Here is a 13902-nt window from a genome sequence, read left to right on the forward strand (position 1 = left end):
CCAAGTTCTCCAACCATTACATAATAGTGGACTCAGAAAGAATCAGAGCAACATTGGTTTAATGAAACAGGATTTGTGTTGGCCATAAGGCAAAAAAAAAAAGAAGAAGAAGAAAAGAAAGCAACTAACAGTGATTTAAAGCATAAGTCATCTATTGTTTTCTTAATGAGAAGTTCAGAGATTTGGAATTCAGTTACATAACATTTTCTTGTGAATACAATATTACACACAAGAAGGCATGTCTGCTCTTGAACTAGGATGTATGTAAGTCTATTAATGGTTTGGAAAATTCATGTCACTAACTACTGCCTCCCTACCCAAAGTTGGCCTATACGAAATGCATGACTAAAAAATATCTTAAAGTAATTTTTTCTCTATTCTATACTGCTTGCCACTTTGCTAAAGGGTCAGACTGCATCAGCTTTCAGGTTGTTGTAAAACACCACCTCACTTTTGCAGGCTTATCAGGTACACTTTTCCTAGTGCAAAGTGGAAAAGTGCCAAAGATGGTCTTTCTTTTCTAGTTCCTGCACATCTAAAAAATCAGTATTCATCAGAAACAGTGACAAAATAATTCATAGTCTAAAGCAAGATACAATGTGCTAAGAAGCAGACAAGATTTACTGTGGATAATCCTTGATTTGTGTACTTAAGAGCTACTGAAGTGTACTTATTTCCTATTTTTATCTTTAATTCTAGCTAAAGCTATTTTAATGCTTTCTTTCCCGAGCCACTGACTTCCATACAGAAGACTTTCCTCACCATTTACGCACATTTATCATGATCCAGTAATCTTAATATTGTCTTATTTTTGGACAGTTTTGAAATTAGTCATCACCATAATCCCTGTTTAGCCACAGAATTTTACAATATCCATAATCAAGGAGTGGCTTTGTAGGCTTTTTTAGAAGCAAAAACTAAATTCCTAACCTGTGAGAAATCAAGTTTCAGTGACTTTAAGTAAGTTTTGTGAAATAAGGAAGGCAAGAGTTTACATCTGCTCAGAATCCTAGAGTCTTAAAGTTGAGATAATTTTCTGCAGGTCATTTTGGGAAGGGAACAAATTTTTCTATTTACATTTTCCCAACTAACATAAATTGTGTACTTTGGGATATAATTTGGAAGTTTTCCCAGGAAACAGATGACTACTGCTTTGCATAATCCAGGTTGAGTAAATGCACAATTATTAATTTAGCATAAATTCAGTATTTCCTAACTTCTAATCCACAAAGTGAATACAGATATCCTTGGAGCTCCATTGGAGATACCAACCCCTTCAGAATGGACGACCAACAATGGCAGCATGCTGTGGATATTGAACAAAATGCAGCTGAGTTGGTGAGGTGTTTTTTTTGTTTGTTTGTTTTTTTGTTTTTTTTTTTTTGGCGGTACGCGGGCCTCTCACTGTTGTGGCCTCTCCCGTTGCGGAGCACAGGCTCTGGACACACAGGCTCAGCGGCCATGGCTCACAGGCCTAGCCGCTCTGTGGCATGTGGGATCTTCCCAGACCGGGGCACGAACCCATGTCCCCTGCATCGGCAGGCGGATTCTCAACCACTGTGCCACCAGGGAAGCCCGAGTTGGTGAGTTTTGTACATACCTTTTAACTGCTTTCATGTCTAATGTTCTTGCTTTCTACATTTGACTTTTAACCTTTCCAAAAAATGAGGTTGCCTCATATTTCACGGAAGATGCAAAATGCCATTGCTTTAATATCATATATACATCATTTTATTTCCTTCTCCTTTTCATAATATATTAAATATGAGTTATGGTGTTTCCCTACATGTCAAAAACATTTATACAATTTATTCCATTAAGTCAAATAATTAGTTAATGATGAGCAAAAACCCCCCAGCAAAACCAACTTTTGAGGCTGTGAAAAGGAATGGTTTGAATTTCACATTTTTTAGTAATCTGACAGGCAACCTATAACCTCTTAGGTCCCCCAAAACAAAGGGTAGAAGGGTTTTTTTTAATAATTCTTTTTTTTTTTAAGATTTGGTTTTCACAAATTTGTGTTTTGTTTTTTTTGCTTTGTTTGTTTTGTTTTTAATTTCTTTTTGGCTGCATTGTGTCTTCGTTGTGGTGCGCAGGTTTCTCCTGTTGCAGAGCACCGGCTCTAGGTGTGCGGGCTTCAGTAGTTGTGGCTTGCAGTCTCTAGAGCGCAGGCTCAGTAGTTGTGGCGCATGGGCTTAGTTGCTCCACAGCATGCATGACCTTCCTGGACAAGGGCTCGAATCCATGTCCCCTGCATTGGCAGGAGGATTCTTAACTACTGCGCCATCAGGGAATTCCCTTTTATAATTCTTTATGAGTTTATTTGCTTATTTTAAAACATGTGGAAAAAACAGAAAATTACAGATAAAAATTTTTTTAAATCACCCATGATCCCTCCCAGAGAAAATCACTGCTAATATTTTGCTTCTTGTCCCCCATGCAATTTAAGTTTATTCTTTTGATTGCTTTATTTTGTCACATGAAATTTTTGTCAATTTACCTAAATTTTTTCTCCAAAAATTCCATAAAGATCTTAATTAAAATTCAGAGAATTGAGAGCTTATACTACAGAAACCTTTTATAAGAGGACATTTGTTCACGTTGTCTTTTTGTTTCTCAGTAAAGTTTTATGGTTTTCTTTATATAAGTCCTATGGCATTTTACAGGCTTAGCTATTTTAAATGCTTCATTACTACTGTGAATAGCAGTTGCTACACACACACATACTCACACATAAAACAAGTGCTGTTACACATATGTTTTATACTTTTATAATCAGCCAATTTGATGAGATCTTATTACTTTCGATAGGTTATTCGGCTAAGTGTTTGGGATTCTGTTTGTAAGCAATCATATCATCTGCAAATAATGTTAATTTTATCTTCACATTTCCATTATTTTTACACACTGATGAGAACTTCTAGAAAAACATTACCGGATATTGGTGGTAGGAACCTTTCTTCACTTCTCCTGCCTTTAAAGGAATGTTGTCCCTGATGTTTCACTGCTAAATATGATGGTCATTGCTTTGAGGTAGACATTCCTTGTCACATTTGGGAGTTATTCTTTCCCTTTAGTTCTTTGAGATTGGTATTATTTGTCTGCTTTTATCAGTTTTGAATGATGAAATTTGTTAAATGAGCCTTGAGCATTGAGATGATTATCTTATTTTCCTTCTTTGATCATTTAATATGAAAAATGTATTCATATAATTCATATCACTAAACCATTATTAGAGTTTCAGATTTTCCTAGAACTTGGTTAGTTCTTCATTTAATACAAGTTGGACTCTCATAATTTTTTTACATGTTTTATGTATTTATTTTACTGGATAAAATAAAGTTTCTTCACCCTTAAAAATCAGGGTTGATTGATTGCTTATTTTAACATTCTTTCTCTGTAGTTACCCAGAAATCCATACTGTTCAAACGAAGGAACGCACTGTGGTTGTAGATTGCCCATCGTGACCTTACAGCCGCAGTGGGTGAGATTTGGAGCCCGTGGTGTGGTGGGGAGTCTTCAGTAGTTCTCTGGCGTAATGGTGAGCCGGGACGGCAGGCTCTGCTCTGTCAGCCCCGCTGCAGGGTTCTCCTCCCCTTCAATCCCTCCCCAGCCGCACCCCTCTTTGGCGGCTCTGTGCTTCTCCTGTGGCATCGCACTCCACAATCTCCTGCTAACATCAGGGAACTGCAGGCCCCAGCAAGTTATCAGTGCTGTAGTCTATTTCTGTAAGATCCTACTCCATGCCGGAGCTGACATCTTTTTAAGTTCAGTGAACTTCCTTTTATTTATGTTCAAAAGATAAAACTGTATTTAATGAATCATTTTCTAGTGATAAAATCTCAATATGTCCTGTGAACATGGGAGATGACAGTGAGCCAAAGAAATACCTGCAAATTTCCATCACTCAAAGATAACTAATCTACATGTTCTGATATGCCTTTTCTTTATTTTTTCTCCTCTTGAGGGCTAATTAGATCATTAATTTATACTGCAATTTTAGTAGCTGTTATATAAACTTTATGTGATATATTCCTGAGGCAACCTATTTGCATTTGAGATGGTGCCTTCTTGCTTTAGTACAAAGGATTAACTAAGAGGGGATATTTTGTCCTTATGGACTTGTGGACAAGGGGTGTGTGTGTGTGTGTGTGTGTGTGTGAGAGAGAGAGAGAGAGAGAGAGAGAGAGAGAGAGCTGATAAATTTGTTTAAATTGCGGCATTTGGAGTAATGAAAAAATTAGACATATTCTAATTAAAATCATTTACGTAAGTTACCACGGTCTTATTGCTGAAATATTCACTTTTCATAATCTTTTGCAGGTGACAGCAAAACTGTAGTCACTCTGGAAAACATTACTGGTGTGTCTGTTGGCCTCTTTGTTAGGACCCTTGTCGTTCTGCTCTGATATCTTGTCCACTATAGCAAGCCCACCAACAGTACCACCGTCCTCACTCACACAGACAGCAAGTCCAATCATGTCACCTGCATCGCTGGTTCTGCCCCATCTCCTGCCTCATCATCCCTGCCTGGACCTCAGGGCACTCTTCCTCCTACCCCTGTGCCCAACCAAAGGGCCTCTACCAAGGTGCCTCCACCTCCTATGAAGATGACTAAAACCACAATGCGGGGCCATGAAGTTGTCACTGAAGATGGAGAATAATGTTTTGGGGGCCTTTAGCCCTCCTCAAGCCAGATCAACATCCTTACCCTGAAGGAAGCACGTCCAAGGTATTCTTTCCTCCTGCCAAGAGGTTCCACAGCATTTAGCTTTATGAGACCTGCCCCTCTTGCTCAATCATTTGCTGTATTCCATATGAGAATGACTCCAGTGTTCTCAGTCTTGGGCCCTCCAATGGTCAAATGATTGGAAAAGAAGAATTTCAATTGAACTAGGTAGATTCATCCAGGCTGGGGCCCAGTGTTTCCTTTTCATCCTGTACAACAAATCTCAACTACACTAATGAGGATTTTGACAGCTGAGGAAGTTGCCTGCTTCCTGTATGCTGGTTCTCAAGCTGGCATTTTTCATCCAGTCGTTGATTATTTCCCAATCTCGTATACTTGGCTATTTTCAGCATTTCTATTCCAGTAGGGGAAGAAGGAAATGTTTAATTAATGTGGTTAATGAACATAAATGATTATATAACTATTGATCATTACAGAAGCTTTCCTACTATTGGGGAGTTCAGAAAAGAGGGCAGATAAGTGAGATTAGAAATAATCAAGGAAGGTTTTAGAGAAAGGCTGAAAGTTGAACAAGGGTGAAAGTTTAAATTTAAGGAGAGATAATTAAAACAGAAAATGAGAGGGCTAAGGGAGTTTAATAGATTTAAAATCCAAACCACATTTATGGATAAGCACACTTACCCAAAATTCTTCAAATGTAACAAATGATGTATTTTATATATCTGCGCTTTTTTACTGATAGTGTCCATATTATTTTCTATACTTGATATTTTGCTTAATCTCTAAGCTATTATAAACTACTACTTATAAAATTTGAACTTTTGAATTGTTTTGTACTTCATGCTATAACTTTGAGTGCACATTGCTTATAATTTTCTATGAAACACAAGAGTCTTGTTCAATGTTCCTTTAATACTCACTAGAAGCATCCACATTTTATTCTGGAAAAGACTTCAGGGTTAAAATCAACTTGCCCATTCCATCCTCAACTTCCAAACTCTACAAAAGAGGAAGACTGTTCCAGGGAAGGGTACTCTTGTTCAAAGACTCAGACCCTATGAGTGGACACGGGAGCCTGGATCTCTTTTGCATACCATCAGAGGTTCTAAATAGGTTCCAAAAGTGGGTTATTTTTTAAAGATTTCCTAAAGCAAAAGATTTTGTGTATATGCCATTCTAGGTTGATTTGCTGCAGTCAATAATAGGCTATGTAAATTAGTACAGACCTTGAGGCCTTGCTGAGTAATTAGGCTCTGCAAAAGAAAGATTAGAAATGTGATCATTGCTAGGTAATTATTATTTATGAGCAGCTAGTATTATTTCCTAGACACTGGGAAATGTAAACATTTGAGACTTTGAAAAATAATTTTTCAAACAATTTATCAACATTATTTGATAATAGAATTTAAGAATGATGAAAGGCATTATATAAATTTTAGAAAAGAAATTTCATAAAGCTCTAGGTAAGATGAATGGGCAAAATGGAGAAGGTGTGCATGCATTTCTCCCTGGTAGAGTTTTAAATCAATTCATTTCTATTGTGCTTTTGATTTAAATGCTTGTGAAGAAGAAAGATTAGATTCACTAGGTTCAAATGTGCTTCCTTATATGATTTAAACTTTGCTTTGTGATATAAAATTTAAAAAAGCTTTTAATACAAAGACCTAAAATAAAGGCACTGTTAATAAAGAATTTAAAAGAAAGTTTTGTATCCTAGAAGCCGTTTTAAATAACTAGATTTTGTGATAAAAGCTGTTCTTTTCTTCCTTTGCTCTTTGAGATAATACAGAATGCACTATGGTAATATGGGGAGAATAACTTCATTGTGTTTAAGGCTCTTAGCAATGAATTTCCTATGTTAAATATTGGAGGATATTGTAATTAGGGTTATCTGAGTTCATCAGGTTTCTGTGCTTTATAAAATGGGGTTGTGAATGAGCTCCTGGATTCATTTTTTGCTTTAGGCTTTTATGCTTTAATAAAATCTTAAAGTATTAAGCAGCGTTGTGGAAAAAGTCTTCACCAGTTAAAATACATAACTTGGACAAAAATTTTACAAAGTACTATGAAAATAGTGAAGTGTGCATATTCAATAAATAAGTAATCACCCAGTGGTAATGATTTATTCACCAAATATTAAAACCATATATATGTTCTAATATTTATTATTTCAAAAATTTATTCACTATATTGAATGAGAGTAATATATTTTAAAACAGTCAGGAAATTATTTAAAATATCTTCTACAGGACTTCCCTGATGGTACAGTTGTTAAGACTCTGTGCTTCCACTGCAGGGGGCATGGGTTCAGTCCCTGGTTGTGGAAGATCCCTCACAGCACAGCCAAAACAAAAACAAAACAACAACAACAAAACAATATTAAAAAACTAAGGATTATCTTAAGAAACCCAAATTTAAAAATTAAATTAAAAAACTATATCTTCTACAAGCAATTTTTGAGTCCATTATTTATTCTTAAATGCAAAGTAATTCTTGTGGGATTAAAGCGTTAAGTTTTCAAATACACTTCACCAAATAAGAGTGAAACTAACTTCTTTGGATGAATTACTAAAAAATGTTCTATTGGGCATTTTGTTTCCAAAATAGGTCCATTTACTTACACTGAAAATCCACTGTAATAGGTAAAATCTGTACTCCATGATATGTCCACAATTATTTTAGGGGAACCTTTCAGAAGTTATACTGTGTGAGCCATTTGCTTTGATATTGTGCAGTTTCAAAAGCTTTTGAACCTTGGAACCACCTCTACTTTGAAACAAATTATTATTTGTGAACTTTCACTTGCTTAGTCTTTAAATTCTTTAATAATCTAAGTTTCTCATTAATTGCCATTATAGTGATAGGCAGCTAATTTCAGTGTTATGATCAAGTCAAACAAGTTTCTGGTTTGTCACATCTCTTGCTAACTTTGGCCATGGCATCCTGAGAGCCTTTTCCAGTCGTGTAGGAGTCTCTCTTTGTCATTCACAGTGGTCATTACCATCAAACAATTTCAAGCAGACGTTGTTCAGGGCTAAGAGGGAACTCCTCAGCTAGAAAGAGTCACAAGAGGGAAGAGATATGGGAACATATGTATATGTATAACTGATTCACTTTGTTATAAAGCAGAAACTAACACACCATTGTAAAGCAATTATACTCCAATAAAGATGTAAAAAAAAAAAAAGAAAGAAAGAAAAGAAAGAGTTCCCTTTGCCAGGAAACGAAGAGCAGGTTGAGCAACCAGGTGCTTACCAGGAGCTGGGAGTAGGAGGGAGTGGGGAAAATGGAGAGAGGTTGGTCAAAGGGTATAAACTTCTAGCTATAAGATCAACAAGGACTGGACATCTAATGTACAGAATAGTGATTATAGTTAATAATACTGTGTTATGTACTTGAAAGTAGCTAAGAGAGTAGATCTTAAATGGTAATTATGTGACATGAGAGATGTTTAGCTAAACTATGGTGGTAATCATTTTGTAATATATAAGTGTAACAAATCAACATGTACATCTTAAACTTATACAGTGTTATATGTCAGTTATATCTCAATAAAGCTGGATAAAATAAGTAAAAAATAAAATAATTGCTCACAACAACTAATGTCATCTTTTCCAGCATGAGAGTGGATGTGTTTGCTCTGAAATGTAGTTTGATTTTAAAAAATACTGCAAGTGCAGATACTTCTGCATCAGTTGTATTTGTTTCTACATTTGCAACTGTCCTAAATGGAAGACATGGACTTATCTTACAAATGGAACAAGAAGTCGCAAATTATTATTTTCTGCTTACTACACCAGGGACCTCTGTATAAGTTATGATAAAATTCAGCTATAAGTTGAATAGATGTTCCTAAACAATAATAAAGTTATGGAAGTTATAGAAAAATAATGTATAGAAGCTTCTCTCACATATACATTAAAAGACTAAAGGTAGCTTTTGAAAAAGTAATTTTTTGGTCATAAGAGACCTAGACTCCTTTATCTCATTGTTCTACATCCTCAGTATCTGGCTTCTATTTCCTGGTTCAAAATGGCTGCTTAAGCTCCAGTCATTACATCTATATTCCAGTCAACAGAAAGGAAGAGGGATTAAGGGCTTGATCATTCTTCTAAGAATATTTCTCAGAAGTTGCATATAATAAATTTATTATAGCCCATTGCCAGAAATTAGTCATAGAGCCACATGTAGCTGTAAGGAAGACTGGAGAATATAATGATTATTCTGGGTGTTTGTGTGACTAGCTAAAACTGAGGTTTCTATTTATAAGGAAAACAAACAGAATAGATATTGGGGCACAATCCAGAGTCTCTGCCCAACAATTAAAGCCAAACATTTTTAGATGAAGAAGTAAACATTTCGCTCCAAATTCCTAATCCCTTTATGAGCCTCAACTATTCTTTAAACTCTTTTATAAACAGTCTGGCAACCGCAAAATTTTAACAGTGTCTAATAATTGTGAATCAGATGCGGTCATTTACAGCGTCACTGAGTTGGCCTCAGATGCCAAGCACGACGGCTGAGGATTCAAGTCTCCAGGAGTTTCACCGGCACAGGAGAGCACCAAGAGCCCCTCGTAAAAGGAGGGAGATCATGCCTGATGCTTCTGTGTATCTGCACGGAACCTAGCCGTGTGTCTGACATAGAGAAACTACAAAGCAAGCATTTGATGAATTAAATCACTGATTACATCCCAGAAACATCAAGTAGAAAGGGACCGCGGAGATCATCCAATCCAAACTCTTCACTTTTGAGATGAAGGACCTGAAGCTTGAATAAAGCTTGGCAAGTGCTGGGTGTATGCAGGTATCGTGTAAAGGATTTTGTGTTATCTTGTCCAGCAGTGCATTAGTGTTAAAGCTGAGACTGCATGAACTCAGATCTGGGACTCTGCACTAACATGAAACCTTTTCACTTTACATTTTCTGACTTCCATTTTGACTTGCGTCCTGCATGTATTAATGTGTTTTAACTCGCATTTTATTAATAGCTACCTCACTTATATGTATTTTTATTTCCAGTTGGAAGACAGAAAATCATGCTCTCTGATGCCATTTTACTCTTTATATTTTCTCCATCGTATCTTCAATTTTACTTTTCATTTTTCCCAAGAACCAGGTTTTCTTCTTTCCAGGTTGCAAAGGGTTTTATGTTTCTGCCTTAACACAGTATTTGAATAGTTAAAATGTACAAGATCTAAAACTAGGCAACCAGGACTTGAGACTTTGCTCTCTCACTTACTGTGTGACCTTTGGCAAATTATCTACCTCTCTGTGCCACAGTTATCTCATCTAAAATGTGGAGATAAAAAAAGACCACATACTGCATAGGTCCATTTTAAAGAGTTAATAGATTAGTAAAACAGCCTGGAAAATGTTCAATGAATGTTATCTGAGAATGATGGTGACTTCTTAAGTAAAGGGTGGTATTCTCTTGCCACCTAGCATGTTTTTGGCCATCTCTCCTTTTTTAATAAATAATTTATTCAAAAAATTACAATTATTATTGTCATTTAAGAAAAATGACACAAGATAGTTGAAGCTTCTGAGTAAGTGTTATGATATGGTTACCTCAAAGCTGAATAGAGATTAGAGTTGGGTGGAATAAAAGTTAAAGTGCATGGAGAAAAACCCTGCAATGATTGGAGGTGAAGGTCGAGTGGGAGATAAAAGGATTCACCTTCCCTCCTGCAAGAGCAGCAGAGTGAATGTGCTATCGGCTGGCTAAGAGAATTACACTTCACACATCTCCTCAAAGTGAACAATAGCTTTAAAAACAAATTTAGCTATTTTTTTTATTATTAATGGGAACCAGTGAGGACCACCTTAGTACAGAAAATTTAGATTTAAAATGCAAAAACTATTTTAGTGAATGCAATACATGTTTATATATTTTAGTTTATATAGTACTTTAACTTCTCATAGACCGTTTCCCCCAAGGACATCTTAGTAACATACACCCATTTAAACCTATTGTTCCTGACAAATAGGCTAGATTATGCTGGTCCCTGGGGGTGATTCAGGGCAAGTGGGTAAATTCAGGTACTTCTGCAGGTCTCTCTCTCGTCTCTTGGGCAAAGAGTTTTTATCATGCCAGAACTTCTCATGAGAAGCTGATTTCCAATAAGTTGGAAAGATTCTCCCAAGAGTCGACAGTTGGTAAGTGGCAGAAGCAAGCCCTCCATCCTGTCTTCGTGGGTCCAAGTGCAGTGTGTGAGAGGTAAAACTTGGACTGGAGAATGTCATTTTCTACGTTCTGGTTGGCAAAGCCTCACCAACAGCCAGTAGATACTGGAACATAACTATAGCCTGTTTTGTAGCCATACTAATTTGCCCTAGGAAATTCTGATAAGTGTCTCTGGTTAGGAATCATTACTTCAAGCCTAGATATGTATGAGAATAGCTCTGGTGAAGCTCAGTCTTAAAGGGATCTGTACTTTACATTATTACTCCTCATCATTTTCAAGAAAGCTTGTTCCACTGCTCAGTGGAATATGAAGTGCCAGTCTATTCCAGCAGAACTTTATTTATCGGGGATGGCAGGTACTAGATTTTTTCCAAGAACTAGATTTTACACCACTGATGACAATTTTCATTTGGTTGCCCATATAGTTATCATGTTAAGGACACTCAGGGCATACAAAGAACATTTAAAAATAATCTCCATTCCCAAGGAATTTTAGTCTGGGGTGAAAAATGGAGGTACCCAGTATCTGCATGATCAAAGTGGTAAAGCTAAGGTCTTTGTGGGTTTGTATTGATAGATAATCTCTTCTGGGGAAATCAATGAAGACTTCATGGAAAAGGTGGCATTTAGGCTGAGGTTTGAAGAATGTTTAGGATTTGGGGGTTTTGAAAATTTTTTTTGTTTGTTTTCTAATCTAAATGAAATACATCTTGGTTGTGAAAAACCAAATTTGAGAGTTTAAAGAAGTATGTGGGAAAAGAAGGAAAAAAAATCACCAATTTTTTTAGCACCAGAAGCAAGTACTTTCCCTTATTCTTTTCTGCATTTTAAAATACTTGAGACCATATAAAACCATATGGCACTTTGGTCATATTAACCAAGATTTATCTAGCATTTAAAAAAATGCTCATAGCCTTTAGCTCAGTAGTTTTGCCTATAGATCAATAAAGGTTATAATTAGGAATGCAGATAAAGACTCATGAGCAAAGATATTCTTCATAGCATTTTTATAAATAGCAAAAGGTATGGAACAATCTAAGAACTCCCAAAAGGACGTGATTAAGAATGACCAGCAGGACATTTTTTGAGGAGATGGAACTCTCCTTGGATAAGAGATGTTGACAAGATGCCCCCCTGAAACTGGAAGGTAAAGGAGGTAAGGATGGGGGTATAGAGAAGTGTAATATACAGCAAGTTATGGGGGCATATAAAGGACAATGATGCCTCTACTGCTTCCCAGACACACAGATTGACAACATCATTTGGGTTTTAAAATGCACGAGTTTAAGCCATTTTGCTCTTTCTTGCCATTTATGGGACCATCCTCCAGTGAAAATTTGTCTGTCACCAGGACAGGAAAGAAAACAAAGGAGGTGTGGGCTGAGTGATCCAAGTGTTGAGTGAAGTGCCTGCAGGTCAGAATGCACTGCGGAACACAAGGAATGCCACACCCTTCCCATGGCTTCTAATTCCCTCCAACACCTCAGTTCCTCTCCAGCTTGGCCTCGCACCCTCTCTTCTTACTCACTAACAACACAGATAATCAAATCACAGAATTGTATATAGAATTGAGCTTTCCTAAACAAAGCTAATAGCCAATGGGACCAGTATAAATTTCAAGTTCGATAATGGAGTCTGCTTGCTAAACATTCATAATATATCTCCCCAAAAAGATCTAGTCAAATTGGAATAAATTTGACCAGATTTTCTGAGAAAAACATTTTGAACACTGAATCTTAAACTACAAAACAAAGAGTTAGAGAATTTGAAGTACTTACTGGCTTTTCCTGGACATATCTTCCAACCTGTTGTTAATGAACGCTAGTTAGGTAGAAGTCACTAGTTCATTTTTCCCTTTCTCCCTTTTTCTTCCAACTATATATTATCCATGACCATTGGTTTCTTTTTAAAGCATAATTTATTTCTCAAAAACAGTTACCGTTAAAAAAAAAACTTTACACAGCATGTTGGCAAATAACACACTTATCTGCCTCAGAGTATAGTCAGCCCTCTGTAAACACGGGTTCTGCATCTGTGGGTTCAACCAACCAGGGATTGAAAATTAATTTCTTGTTGGCCAAGCTGCACAGATTATGGGATCTTAGTTCCCTGATCAGGGATTGAACCAGGGCCTTGGCAATTAGAGTGCCAAGTCCTAACCACTGGACTGCCAGGGAATTCCGAAAATATTTGTAAAAAAGAAAAATTACAGAAATTTCCAGAAAGGAAAACTTGAACTTGCCACATAGTGGCAAATATTTACATAGCATTTACATTGTATTTGTAACTATTTAATAGTATTTACATTGTATTAGGTATTATAAATAATCTAGAGATGATTTAAAGTGTATGGGAGAGTGTGTGTAGGTTATATACAAGTACAGTGCCATTTTGTATAAGGAACTTGAGCATCTCTGGATTTTGGTGTCCATGGGGCTCCTGGAACCAATCACCTCCAACGCCCAGAATACCAAGGGATGACGTAATCTTAATTTGTACGATGTGAAGTCATGTTAATCCCTTTTTTCCGCCCTGAATAGAGTTGACACAGAAAGTTAATCAGCTGCTTCATTATGCCTCTTAATACTGAGTATTTTTCTAAAATTAAGAGGTTGGCACCAGAAAACACTAAAACTTGAGACAGCCAGCAATCAACCAGTGAAGGCAAAGCCATGACTGGCAGGGAAGCTGAGGAAGGCAGGAGGCATCCGTACTGGCTGTGAGATGGAGCTTGGAAGACAGTGGATCACAAGCTGGGTTCTGCCCAGCGATGCTTCCCATTGAGGTTTCTCAGCAGTTCCCAGGAGACAGGAGTTCCCCTTTGGGACTTGCCTCTCCCACTCCTGAGGGCCCCAGCTGTCCTCCACACCTGAGCTGCCAGAGGTCATCAGGGCTTCTGGGAAAGCAAAGGGGGCTCTTGCTAAATTCTTTAGTACCTTGGTCTTAGTTGCTTTCTTTACTGACCCTGAATTACGACAGAGATGATTAGAGGAAAACCTACCCATTGAGCAATATCTCCCTCCTTG

General features: G+C 36.9%; 1 long non-coding RNA gene across 1 annotated transcript; it reads left to right on the forward strand.

The window, feature by feature from the left end:
- Positions 1–984: 984 nt before the first annotated feature.
- Positions 985–5432, forward strand: LOC308627010. Its single transcript, XR_014017338.1, has 3 exons — positions 985–1338; positions 3404–3484; positions 4324–5432. It is a non-coding gene; the product is annotated as an uncharacterized lncRNA (long non-coding RNA).
- The last annotated feature ends 8470 nt before the right edge of the window (positions 5433–13902 follow it).

The sequence above is a fragment of the Mesoplodon bidens genome (genome assembly GCF_964165515.1).
Source record: "Mesoplodon bidens genome assembly, chromosome: 13".
Lineage (NCBI taxonomy): Eukaryota > Metazoa > Chordata > Mammalia > Artiodactyla > Ziphiidae > Mesoplodon > Mesoplodon bidens.